At 46.3% G+C, this 13824-nt stretch overlaps 1 long non-coding RNA gene across 1 annotated transcript; it reads right to left on the bottom strand.

Annotated features, from left to right (window-relative positions):
- Window positions 1-557: 557 nt before the first annotated feature.
- On the bottom strand, window positions 558-13750 carry LOC117002064. The gene is made up of 4 exons (XR_004419207.1): window positions 13673-13750; window positions 11550-11607; window positions 8111-8247; window positions 558-2710 (listed from the first exon to the last, which is right to left on the bottom strand). It is a non-coding gene; the product is annotated as an uncharacterized LOC117002064 (long non-coding RNA).
- Between the last annotated feature and the right edge of the window lie 74 nt (window positions 13751-13824).

Genomic DNA, 13824 nt, shown 5'->3' with positions numbered 1-13824 from the left:
AGTTCTCTGTTGAACTACCCCAAAACCGTGCTGAACAAGGAGGCTCAGAGGCACCTGCAGGTGCCTCCAACCAAGGCTGGTTCCTTTTATCAGCTCCAGCCCAGGAGCAGCAGGGTGAAAGTTTTGTGGGAATTCTGACTTTTCAAGCTGACATGAATTCGGAGTTTTCAAGCTGAGATACACTTCCCAGTTTTCTCCATCCTATCAGAAGGGAGGATGGCGAGCCCGAGTTTGGGAAGCCTGCAGGGCTGCTCAGCAGCTCCCAGACGTGTTTTATTTTTTCTTTTTTCCTCATATTGCAGCATCCCAGTAAGGCAGTGGGGAGAGTCCTCTCCTCGAAAGCTGGCATCCCAGAGCTCCCCGTGCCTGTGGCTTTGGAGCAGCCACCCATGCAGATTGCCTCGTGGCAGCTCAGCATCCGATGGGATCAGCCTGCCTTGGCTTTCACAGGCATTTCAAGCACAGGCTTTTATTCCAAGCTGACAGTACCAATTTTTGAAATATTAATATTGGATACAAATTAAATACACCCTTCTTTCTCTCTCTCTATTTTTTTTTTTTTTCCCTTCAGCATTCTCACATTATTCCCCAACATGCATTCCCTGAGTGTCTTGAATTTTGGAGGCTCACCGCTAAAATTTTGGACTGCTGCCCTGACCCAGTTTTTGGCTGCTTCAGTTGAGATGCCTGAAGTACAAAGATGTGGAACCCCTGTAGATGATCCCAACATTGTTTCAGGAAATATCTCCTCAATCCCTCTAAAGCAATGCAAAAAAATTCTTGATACTATTTACACTAAAAGCAGGATGCCTCAGTTACTGACCTGCTAGTGCTGTTGACTCACTGTATATTTGTGTTTTTCTGAAAAGTTTGTGATTATTTAGGGATCTGATCTCTTATTTAAAAGTTGTTGTTCACAGCTTTAGAAAATGGGCAGACTATTGTGAACCAAGTGAAACATAGATGGGGAAGTTAGATACATTTTTTAAATGCAGAAATATTCGTATTACATTTTGAGATGGGGTGAAGTTAAATAATCTTTTTCTATTTTCTCAGTTCTTGGCCCAGCACATTTTGCAAGCCCAGAGGCTGAAGGACCTGCCTCAGACGTGGTAAATCCATATTACATCAGGGTGAGATCTCAGAGCAGGTTTCTGTTCTGGAGACCAACATTTCATTCTGGCTGTTTTGGATAGAAAACCATGGGCACCATTCCATGCAAAATCTAAAAATATTTTGATAATACTCAAATCTTATCACTCAGAATTCATGCTGTGACCTTGGTTCAGCAGAGCTTCTAGAATTTTCTGCCCATATTCACGGGCTGATCTTCACTCCTCACAGTCATATCACAAGTCATGGCCTGGGTACATTTGAATAAGGGGAAGGAGGGGAAGAGCTGAGTGGTTTGCTTGTGCTTGTACAGTGATTTAGTGGCAAAAGGGTGAAGATAATTTGCTCAACACTAAACCAAACTGGGTCTCACTTGCTTACAACCTCTAAATGAGGTGTAGGCAGCTAAACCACTGATCTAAACTCTGGGCCACAGCAGCACTGAAAACACTCCTGAAAACAAACAAACACTCGGGCTTGGGATGTGGGATACATTTTTAAGCTTAAGGCCACGACATTTAATAGAACAGCTTGTGTGCTTCCTGGGGTTACCTGTCAGAATGAACTGTTCTATGAAAATATGACTTTCTGAACCCCTAGACAGTAATCCTTTATTTCAGAGAGTTTTGGACACTCTCAGAGTGGAAAAATTAACAGGAAAAGCAGGACTGTCCCAATTCTGCGTGGTCTGGATCCGATCGCTGGTTTACAAAATGTCTGACGTCTTGGAAGCCACCACCAGGCAGAAAGAAGTTTATGCTTCTTTTTGTGATTGTGCTCATTTTTTTGTGGAACAGTTTGTTCTTTGAAAAAGCCATTATCTTTGCTTGTGTTTAGAATTGTAGAGGTTCAGGGCCACAGTTTGCTCTTACTGAGAAATAAAGATATATGTAGTCTGCAATGGTATGAGGAAACCAAACACTTCAAGAAAAAAACCCAAACCCTTAACAGCTATTTTGAATTTCTTAACCTTTTACTAATACACTAGCACCTTAAAATTACTGAAAAATAACATCAGCTTACCTTGGGTTTTGATATGATGAATGAATAGGACCTGAATTAAAATTCTCCTTTCACAAAGAGAAAAATCAGGCTCTGCTTCAGGAACAATACAAAATTAGCATGAGAAACAAGAAGGTGTTCACTGGAACTCAGCTGTGCGTGTATGTACCTTTATCAAAAATGTTTTTAATGGCTCCAGAGACTGAAGAATTGTTCTGTGCTGTGCTCCATGTTCCCTTTACATCCTTTGAGTGGGGAGAAGGGATTTTTGGGGCAGACAGGAAGGTGGTTCAGGGCAAGCTGGGACAGGCAGGATGGCCAGAGCACGCTGATCCCTGCCTGGGCTCGGGCTCTGAGGGAGCCTGGTGCCTGCTCCAACAGCTCCCAACGTGCCACTCTGGCTGCCTTGGAAATCAGGGAGTGGTTCAGAAGCAGCTTCTGAGGTGCTGCCCCCATTTCTACCTGACTGGCTGAAATATTCAATGTGATTTCCTACCTGTATACGGAAAGGGGATTTTGCAGTTCCCAGGTGGACGAGCTGGGAAGCTCACAGCACAGAGCATGGTGGCCTCAACTCCTCTTGTCCAATGGAGCACTGAAAATAAAGAGTTTTAAATTGGGTTATCTTCATTGCTTACCTAGTAAATAAGGGCTGTGACATTTAACTTGGAACCTATGTCATGTATAATGTGCATAAACAAGGGGAAGTGTGGGAGCTTTCCCTGGTGAAGGTGATGTATATACATCTATATGTGCAGAACAGCATTTCTGTGCAAGCAAAGCTATCTTAATCACTCAGAACAAACCTACAGGAAAACAGCTTCTGGCATGAGTCACAAAAAAAGCAAGGCCTTTCTCAGTTAATGTCTTCAGCATTAATGTCAGCTCTGTGAAATCCACAGCTCAGTCAAATCCTTGCAGGGTACCACAGCTATTCTTCTCTGCAGATGAGAAAACACGCACACACAATAAAAAGTTGTTTTGTTGGAAATTTCTAATGCTTCATACACACAAGCCAATTCACCTGCGTGTTCCAAGAGGCTCAGTGGTGCAAAAATCACACAACCACTTCTAGTTAAGCCAGAATCCTTTCTGTTACCACGGCAGCACCTCTTGCCTAAGGAAAAAATACAAGGCAGCAGCACGTCCAGATCCTTCTAAACACTCTCCCAGCTCCTGGCAGTTATTGGTGTGGGGCTCCTGAACTGGAGCTGACCTCCATGGACAGGCCATTCCTGCACTCCAAAACCTCTCTGCTTCTGGTTCATATTTCTGAGCAGCCTTGGCCCATGTGGGGACAGAGCTGCTCTGAAGAACTGAAATCATCCACCGCAAAGAACGATTCCCTCGATATTTCCTTTATGAACCGTAGGGGTCTTGGGTGGTGTTGAGGCTGGGGCAGGTGAGTGATCTCCCAGGGAATGTGAGTTTTCCCTGGTGTGTCACAGTGGGATGTGAGGCAGCCTGGGCCTCAGGGGGTGTTTGTGGTGTGCAGGGAGCTGGGGGGCCCTGGCTGCTCCCCTGGGGTCGGGGCTGCTCGGGGCACAGCAGCTGCACGGGAAGCTGTGCTTCAGTGGATGGCACATCCTCACAAACACCTCACAAACACCTTCAGAGGGTGCACAGGGAACCCCAGCTCTGCTTCATCCTGCTGGGCAGGGCTCAGCCCTCCTCACAAACACCTTCAGAGGGTGCACAGAGAACCCCAGCCCTGCTTCATCCTGCTGGGCAGGGCTCAGCCCTCCTCACAAACACCTTCAGAGGGTGCACAGAGAGCCCCAGCTCTGCTTCATCCTGCTGGGCAGGGCTCAGCCCTCCTCACAAACACCTGAGATTGTGCACAGAGAACCTCAGCCCTGCTTCATCCTGCCCTCCTCATAAACACCTTAGAGAGAGCACAGAGAACCCCAGCTCTGCTTTTTCCTCCTTTTTTTGTAGTCTTGGCTTTGAAATCTTAATGGGAACACCTGGCATGGCTTACAAGTGTCCAGTGTGTGAAGTGAGACAGAAGGCAATAGTCTTGAGGACAGTTTTTTGTTTGGTTGTGGAGTTTCATGTGAGAAAATAAAACATCTTGATGAGGACACCACAGCATCTTTCCTGCATGGCTGTCAGGGACACACAGGGACACCAAAGCCCCCTGAGGCTGAGTCCTCTCCTGAACCACAGCCACTGGGATAAAGCCTGATCTAATCTTCCCAAATGTGCTAACAGCCTGAAATTAATATGCTTTTAATTAAGCTGGAGATAAAGCTGTCACTAGGGTGGCCACCCAGTGGGATGTGCTGATATCCTGAGGGATGGAGAGGAGGATTTTCAACACCCCAGTGTGAGGAGGCAGCACCTGCAAGCTCAGCACTGCCCACACTTTGCATACAAGGAGCTGTCAGGCTGCTCTGTGTGACTGCACACACACACAAACACAAACAAACACACACAAACATGGCCCTGTCCAATCTGGCAGCCTGGAATTTCATGGGTTTTTAGTATGGCTAAGAAATCAAATCCAAATTCTCAGTTTTAGGACAGTCCTCCTCATGGGATGTGTCCCTCCTCTGGTTGCTGGAGGGAGTGAGGTGCTGGTGAAATTCCACACTGTCTCCTGTCCTACAAAAAGCACCAAAAGCTGCAGTGAGGAAAAAAGAGAGGAATAGGCCAGGCCCCAAAACCAGAGGCTCATTACAGGTAACACAAAAACTCCAGCTCCCAGCCACAAGCATTTATTTGAGATTCCTTTGCTGTGTCCATATATGACTGTCTGTCCTTTCTGAATTCCTTGCTGTGTCTGCACCCTTTTCTTTGCCAGGGCACATCTGTTAAAGTCTTTGCTTTGGTTTTGAAGGGGCATTTTCTATCCAGCTGAATTTTTAAAAAGCTCCTGAGCAAAGGCTTTGAAAGAGTAAATATAAATACATTATTTTTATGAATAGGCTCCTGTTTTCACATGTTCCACTTGCAATGGCTTCTTGTCCACAACTGCTGGCATGTCCAGCCCTGTGCAGGAAGAATCCACTTTTCCTTGTGCACCAGGGATCTTCTCAAAGAACATTTGAATGAAAAAATTCACCTGTATTGAAGGGCTCAATCCCACCAGTCTTGGCAAACAGAAACCAGCCTGGCCAAAGTGAGCCCCAGCAGTGCAGGGAGATGCTGAGCAGGTTCAGACTCTGTGCCTGACATTGTTTGGTCCATTGTGCTGAGCCTGGGCAGAGCTTGAGGCTGCTCACAGCATCCATCCATGCACACAGCAGGGAACAAATCCTTTGGATCCCAGCCCTACCTCACCCAAATCAAGTGGGAGCTGACTAATTGCAATTACTATAGAGTTTAGTCAGTAATTTTTATGTGGTGGTGGTGGCTCCCCTACATTAAAACCAACAGTTAAAGGCCACTTCTTCATTTTTGAGGTTTACTTAATTAAGTTACCCTTTCTCTCTTTTCTTTTTCTTTTCTTTTATTCTTTTAACCTTTTCTTTTTATTCTTTTAACCCAAAATGCATCCAAGGCCTCACAAAGGGACTGTCACTGTCATTTAAACTAAGAATCCTCTTTAGGCAGCAGCAGCAGCAGCAGCAAGGAGTGGTGTGGAATTATTTGCCCATGAATAATATGTTAATATTTATACATAGCTTGCTTAGATAAGGGAAACAACTTGAAGATTTATGGGAGAAGCTCTGCATGGCCATGCTCTGTGCAGCAACGTTTCAAGCTCTGTGTGGAATCCCAGGTGTTGATTTTGCCTCCTGACAGTTTAATGTGTAACCCTAGAAAGTGCATTCTTCAAGATGAAAAATGGGGAAATCAAAGCACCACAATGTGCCTGCTCTTCCCTTCCAGGGGTTTCACTGCATTTTGAGCAGAGCACAGTCCCTTTACTGTTGGGATCCTCAAACACAGCTGAACTGGAGAGAGTGCATGTAAACATACAAAAAACTTTGGGTTTATTTTTGCCTTTTGAGCTCCTCACTATTGCAAAAATGCAGCTTTGCCTTTCCATATCATTTTCATGAAGCTCAAGTCCTACTTGGGCAGCAGAAATGGCACAAATGGGAAGAGAATGACAAGGAAATGTTCCATGTGTGTGAGAGGAGGGATGTTTACTCCTTGTTTATTTGTTCTGGGGAGAAATAAAGTGCTTTGTGTGAAGGCTCTTTGCAAGAGAGGCTGGGCCCTGTAAAAGCATCGCCAAGTTTGTCAGCAGAGGGGAAAGAAATCTGGGCAGGCTGCCCTAAATTAAAACTAAACTTAAATCAAATTCAGTTTAAATACACAGAGCAGTGCTTGGTGTGGGGGCTAAAGGCAGAATTAACTCAAAAGCTGAAAACTCCTGAGTGAAACTTGTTCAGATGGGTCTGAAATTGAGCAAATAAATTAAAATAATAATGTTGTTTCCCTCCACCAGCTTCTGCTGGGTGTCAGAGGGGACATGTGTGCTACCTTGTCTTGGCCCAGGTGAGAGATGAGCTGAGGTGAGCTGAGGTGAAGTGCAGGTTCTGATGCAATTCTGTCCTTCTGGCAGTTAAGGATTTAAGGAACATCACCTGTGTGAGCTTGCAGTGAGCTCCTGAGGGGTAGGGACAGTGCAAAAGAAACCAGAGCTGTGGAGAAAGCCCAATTAATTATTAATTTTTAATGTTTCTGAGATACTGAACACATTAAGGATGCTGCTTTATTGGAACACATTAGGATCCTACACATTTATTCTTTCTTTTAGGATAAACTAACCAGCATAACTTGGATGTGGATCAAGATTCCAAACCAAACCTCAGAGCTGCCTGCATAAAGCCTCCTGTTGGTTTTGATACGAGATTTTGGGGATCTTTTTAAATGAAAATGTCACACCACTAGCCACAAGGCTATCTGTAATGTGGCAAAGTCCTTTTCTCAATACTGGTGGTCTTTCCCCTCCCAAGCTGTTGGGAGTAGAATTGAAAATAACGTGCTGCAGCACTTAGAGAGAGCCTGTGAAGTGAATGGGAGCCAATTCAGGCAGCTGGGCACAGCCTTGATCGAAATTTTCAAAGGCACACGTGATTTTTATGACCTTAGGACTATTTCTTGCCTTTGGAAATCTCTTTCATAGCTTAACTTCAGATACCTCTCCACAAAACCCCTGTCCTCTGTTTGTTATCAGCACTCCCAGATGTCCTTTACAGATTTACCTTTCTGAAAGTCCCTGAAACAAACTGTGGGTACTGGAGGGGGGAGTGCAAAGCCAGGAGATAATTTCAGTTACCTAACATTTATTTGACTTAGTCATGCAGAACTGGATCCGTGCAGCTGATAGGGAAGGATGATTAAACCAAACCTGAGTCTTTATTCCCATGTGATCACTGCCATTATCTCTGCTATCAAGGTTGATCTGACAGAAACTTTTATTTAGAATCAGCCACACTTCTTTTCCCCACCTACCCCAAAGGCACCAGAGTCGTTTGTTGTTTGTCCCCAACTTGCAGAAAGTAAAATGTAATTTATGCAATGAGGGAGCTGGGGAAAACAGACCTGGCTTTTTTATTTCGGGGGGCTGATACAAAACCCATCACAGTCAGGAAATCAGGGTTTGTAAAGAATGCCAGAATGGTTTGGGTTGGAAGCTCATCCCATTCCACTATCCCAGGTTTTCCCAGCCCTTTCCAACCTGGCCTTGGACACTTCAGGGGTGGGACAGCCACAACTTCTCTGCTTGAAGGTCCTTAGGTTGAAAAAAACAGAATTCTGTATCTCAGTTATTAAATGTCCATTGATTCCTCGCTTTCTCATACACATCCATATTTCAAAATATGTATATATTCAGAATCCCCTGCAATATTGCTTAATTATTGTGGTGTAAGCCCAGAACCTTTGACCTTTGTAGGCAAACTCCTGAAAATAAGGATATTTTTATAACAAAAAATAGTAACAATGATCCCTTCAGGCAGAAATTTCATTGTGCTACCCATTTATGGGATGTGGGATGTGCTGCTGGATGAAGGTTAATTAATGGACAGGTCCATACCTCAGCTCTGCTCCACAGGCAGTGACCTTGTGCTCACTTTTCTTCCAGTCAATCACTCAGGAGTGATTCCCTCCCCTGCTGATGCAGCAATGACAAACCAAAGGGTTCCCAGAACTTCCCAAAGAGCTGCTCCATTCCTGAAAGAAAAGAAGCCAGGTTAGAAACTAAACCTGCAAACTTTTGCAGCTCTGGTTTCTGCTTTGGGGTTTGCATTGCTTTCTGGGTTGTTTCTTCAGAACTTAACCAGGCTTGCTGAGGTGGAGATTGAGGCACGTTTGAAATGAGTCAACTTGTTTTTAGGTCTTCTGACACTTCTGAGAATTGTGAGTTTTCCTCAGAGGCTCCTGAGCTGTGACCTGAGGATCTCCTGGGTGTGAAGCACCCAGATCTCATGGTGAAGGGGGCTGGGGAGGAGTTGTGAGGTGCTGTGAGCAGGGAAGAGCACCCAAATTCAGTCATTTGTTCATCATCAACTCGGGCTTTGAAGGAAGGAGAATCCTGAGAAGAACCATTGTTATTGAGATGTAGAGAGCCCTGCCTGGCAGGATGATCCCAAAGCTGCTGCAGAGCAAGGCAGGATTGGGGTGGATTTATGGAAACTGAGAGCTCAGTGCTTGCTCTGCTTTGTGTTGGTAACCTGAGGGACTTTTCTACAGAGCAATTTGGATATTCTGGGCCCTTTGTTTTATTAAATATTGGCTTCATTTTATGAAGTATTAGTTCCATTTTATAAAATACCTCTGAAGCAAGAAGGGAAATGGGGCAAGTTGTGAAATAATTCTCTGATCAGCCACTGAAAGCCCCATGAGATCCATTATTGTGACAGCAAACCTCCCTGTGCTGTGTGCAAACCCAATCCCCCTTCTGTGCTGCCATGGCAAACTCAGCTCCATCACACCCTCCCAGCCCTCCAGCCTTGGTACCTGAAACAATGTTCTTTCCCTGATTTTGGGATGTGGAGAGGCCTCAAGTCAGGGGAGAAATGTGGAAGCAGCCACCCAGATGTTGCAGCTACAACGAGGGAGACAGAGCCTTTTGTCCCTGCTGCCACGAAAGCTACAGAACAATTTATCTGATCTGTGCATGGAACAACATGATGTGTCTTTCCATTGTGTGCAAACATTTCTCCTGTTTAAAATGCTATACTTAATGGGGCAGTTAGTCCTGAAAGCTGCAGCTTTGTATTTCTTCAGTGTAATTAATGCTGGAAGAGACCAAGTCACCGGTTTGGCAGTACAGAGGATTAAACTTCCTGTTGCTACTTGTAGAAGTCCATAGATTATGTGCAGTGCTTTGCACGAGCACAGTGAGACCTAAATACCTTACAATCTATTCATCTCTATCAGATAAAACTCCCTCCTCAGCCTAAATCATTAATAAACGTTGTCTGAGTCATTAACACACCAAAACTGATGAACACTGGACAGTTGAGATAAATTCAGTGAGCAGAAAATTGACAGCAAACTGTCCCATTGCCATCCACCCATTGTCACCCTCCCAAAAGGAAAAAAAAAAAAAGAAAAAAGAAAAAGAAAAAAGGCAATGGATTGTTCAAATAACAATGGGGTGAGGATGAAGGCACAAAGCCCTTTGAGAGAGGACAAATTCCTTATGAATAGACTGGAAAAGCTGAAATTCTGCAAAGGGAGAAGGGCAGGGCTGAGAAGCAGCTGAGCTGAGGATCACAGAACCATTGAGAAAAGACCTCCGGGATGATGGAGTGTGAGTGTTCACCCAGCAGCACAGGAAGGAGCAAGGGAAGGATGAGGGCAGTCCGGGAAGGTGGGGAGGGGACCCAGGGATGTGCAGGGCAAGGGCAGGAGTGGAAAAAGAGGAGAAGACCAAAGCCAACAGAGTTCTTGGTAGCAGTGCAGGTGGAGCAGGGCAGGAGGGGGAAAAAGATGTGCAGATGGAGAGGAAAAGAGATGCTGGGCTTGTCCAGATGCTGGGCAGGAGTCACAAACAGGAGTGACAACACACAGGCTCCAACCTCAGGGTCCCTGCACACAAACACACAGGTGGGTGGCAGGGCTGAAAAGCAGAGAACACCAAGGTGAAGCTGAGGAGGGGCTGGATTTCCTTGCCTTTAAGGGATTTTATAGCCAATCATGTTAATTTTGTGTGGTGCCAAAGTCAATATAAACGGCAGAGAAAATCAGATCTGTAGTGGTCGAGGATGTGGAGAAAAAGTCGATTGTATATTTAACAGGAAGCCAGGGAGATCAAAGAGTTTTCAAAATGGTTTTGTTTTTAACTGATACCCTGGCTTTATTTTGTTTAGATTGAGCTGGAGGCCTCTCTGAAGAGGATGAAAGGAGAACAGAAATGTGTAACAAAGACATTTCCCCTCTCCTTAATAGTCAAGGGAAGTTGACATCCCTGTCAAGCAATAGCACCATTATATGCAGGGCTGCAAGAAAGGAAACTATTTAATCCTTGGGAGGAAAGAGAAATGTTATCTTCTAGCAAAGAGGTGAAGTTCTGCAGAAATTCAGGGCTGTTAATAGACTGTTATGACAGGGTGCAATTTGATTTCCAGTGAACAATGCATGTGCCAGGCCTGAGCACTCCCCAGTTAGCACAGATCAAACAGCACAGGCACAGCCTCCTCCCTGGGAACAGCTCCTTCCAAAGCCTCTGCTGTTCCAAGGGTTAAATTAGATTTTTGCTTTTAGCTCTTTTCAGCCCGACATGAAGGGATGGTTTTGCATTAATGGAAGTGGCAAAGTCCAGCCTGTAATGAATTAAGATAGAATAGCATGAGGCTGTGCAGAGAATCCTCTAAAAGATCTTCTGTAAAAAGAAACATCTTATAACACTTTTGGAGTAGGCCTAGGGGACACAATTTCTGAATTAATTAAGTGTATACTTAAATCTGCCTTTGCTGATCAAAACAATGAATGATCTTTATACTTTTTTGGATTTGAGTGAATACTTGAACACTTATTTGTTTTACAGGACTTTGAACTTGATGTGCATCAATGCCCTGCTTCAGTTTCATGCTCCCAGTGTGTAGCAGCCTTCTGAAGCTAAAGTCTTAACTTCCAGTTAAAACAGGATATTGAAGATTTCAGATTAGAGGATACAAGAGGAAGGGGCTGTGCCACAGGAGGCACATATGCCCTCCCTGCTTCAGAATGAGGAACAAACCAGAGGCTGTTTCCCATTTCTGCAGCTCCAGCTGCTTTGAGTACCAGAGCTCAGCAGCCCCATTGCTGCTGCAGTTAAGGTGGTGCCAGCATTTCCATCAGAAACCATTTCATAACTTGGCCACAAACACCTGCTTCAAGCTTAGAAAAATGATCAGTCCTTCAACAATTCTGAAGACATTTCCCTCCTCCTCTCCCAAAATCCCACAAGTATTTTCATGCAGAATATCTATGATTGATAAAGTTTCCTTTTGGGTGGGTACCCCCATCATTTCCAAACCACTTTGTACCTCTGAGTGAGCTGTGCCACAATCCTGCTCGTGGAGAACTGCACTGCTCAGATGAAACCTGCAGGGACAGAGCTTGACAGGAATCATTTATGGCAGGAATTGTGGCCTCTCAGGTACATCCTAAATCCAGGTATATTCAGGATTTCCCTTTTGCTGTATGGTGCAGAGCAGATCAAAGCAATCTCAGCACCATTTTCACCACCACAGGCCCTTCCTCTCTCTCTGTTCAGGCTGTCAGCTAAACCTGCACCTCCACAATTCCCTCAGTTTGTTCTGTGTGACTTTGCACTGAATGTGATGGCTTTAGGGACACAGGAGGCAGCTGTGCCTCGATTCCCTTTCCTGCTGGCAGAGCCTCCATCCCCATCCTTACCCAAACAGCACAGGCACTCAGCTCCAGTGGGGAATGCTGTGAGGCTGTGTCCCAGCCCTGGGGAATGCTGTGAGGCTGTGTCCCATTGGGGAATGCTGTGAGGCTGTGTCCCAGTGGGGAATGCTGTGAGGCTGTGTCCCAGCCCTGGGGAATGCTGTGAGGCTGTGTCCCATTTGGGAATGCTGTGAGGCTGTGTCCCATTGGGGAATGCTGTGAGGCTGTGTCCCAGTGGGGAATGCTGTGAGGCTGTGTCCCAGCCCTGGGGAATGCTGTGAGGCTGTGTCCCATAGGGGAATGCTGTGAGGCTGTGTCCCAGCCCTGGGGAATGCTGTGAGGCTGTGTCCCAGTGGGGAATGCTGTGAGGCTGTGTCCCATTGGGGAATGCTGTGAGGCTGTGTCCCAGTGGGGAATGCTGTGAGGCTGTGTCCCATTGGGGAATGCTGTGAGGCTGTGTGTGTCCCATTGGGGAATGCTGTGAGGCTGTGTCCCAGTGGGGAATGCTGTGAGGCTGTGTCCCAGTGGGGAATGCTGTGAGGCTGTGTCCCATTGGGGAATGCTGTGAGGCTGTGTCCCAGCCCTGGGGAATGCTGTGAGGCTGTGTCCCACTGGGGAATGCTGTGAGGCTGTGTGTGTCCCAGTGGGGAATGCTGTGAGGCTGTGTCCCAGTGGGGAATGCTGTGAGGCTGTGTCCCAGTGGGGAATGCTGTGAGGCTGTGTCCCAGCCCTGGGGAATGCTGTGAGGCTGTGTCCCATTGGGGAATGCTGTGAGGCTGTGTCCCATTGGGGAATGCTGTGAGGCTGTGTCCCAGCCCTGGGAAACGATGCCAGGCTGGGAGCAGCGTGGGGTCAGCCCTCCTTCCCTGTGCTGTGCAGCCCTCATGTGAGAGCAGAGAGGCTGTGAAACCCCATCTTCCTTTCTCTACCACAGCTGTGGTTGAGTTGATGAGTTTTTGTTCCCCTTTCTGGCATGTGCTCCCACTCCTGGCTCGCAGGGATGGAGCTGTGCTTCCCTCTGTGCTGCCATGCCATGGTGGCAGGCTGGTGACTCAGGCAGCCTCTCACCCACAGGCAGCTCCCCTTGGCTTTGTGGTCTCTCTGAAAAACGCCAGGAACCTTCACTGCCCCGAGCCTAAGCCAGGCTCTCAGTGCTCCCTGTGGGACTGAGCTTGTTTTCAAACCCTAAAGCCTCTCTGGTTTCAGGGTTAGCTGTGGCTCTCTCCAGCAGATGTTGTTGATCACCTGGGGATCTCCTGCTCTCCTCCCCGAGGCCAAGCCCATGGATTGTTTGATCCATTTGATCCATGCTTGGGTTCAGGTGGAGCATCCAGACCTGGTTCAGGGCAGAGCACGGGGCAGGAGCCAGCAGCAGAAATTCCCTGCTGCAGGGAGGAGATGGCTCTGCCCTGAACCAGCATCAACACCTGCAGAGCCCAGACTGCTCAGGAGCTCCCATCCCTTCCCAAAAGGACATTTCTTGCACACAAATTCTCAACAAATGGTTGTGGCCATTGGCAGCTCATTTAGGTCATCAGCTGGAGGGATAAGGACATGAAAGGGCACTGGAAATCCCAGAGAAATGCTGAGAAAAACAAACTACCCTCAGAATACTTGTAGCCTTTTTTTTTTTTTTTTTTTTTTTTTTTTTTTTTTTTTTTTTGTCTCACTGAATAAAGGAAATTTTTCTACTCTCATCAGAGAGGGGAAGAAATTACATTGCCTGTAGTAATGGTGCCCAGAAGGAGGAACTAACCTGGTTCACTCTGGTGGAACAGAGAGCACAAAGTTGCTGAGGTGTGGAGGACTCCTGTGCTGCTCACACCGGCTCCTCTGAAACAACATTCACCAAATGAACACAGAAAAATGCCTGGCACCAGGATAACACAGCCCAGCAGGAATGCAGCC

Source organism: Catharus ustulatus, chromosome 12, assembly GCF_009819885.2.
Source record: "Catharus ustulatus isolate bCatUst1 chromosome 12, bCatUst1.pri.v2, whole genome shotgun sequence".
Lineage (NCBI taxonomy): Eukaryota > Metazoa > Chordata > Aves > Passeriformes > Turdidae > Catharus > Catharus ustulatus.
This window is presented reverse-complemented; position numbering and strand designations above follow the sequence as displayed.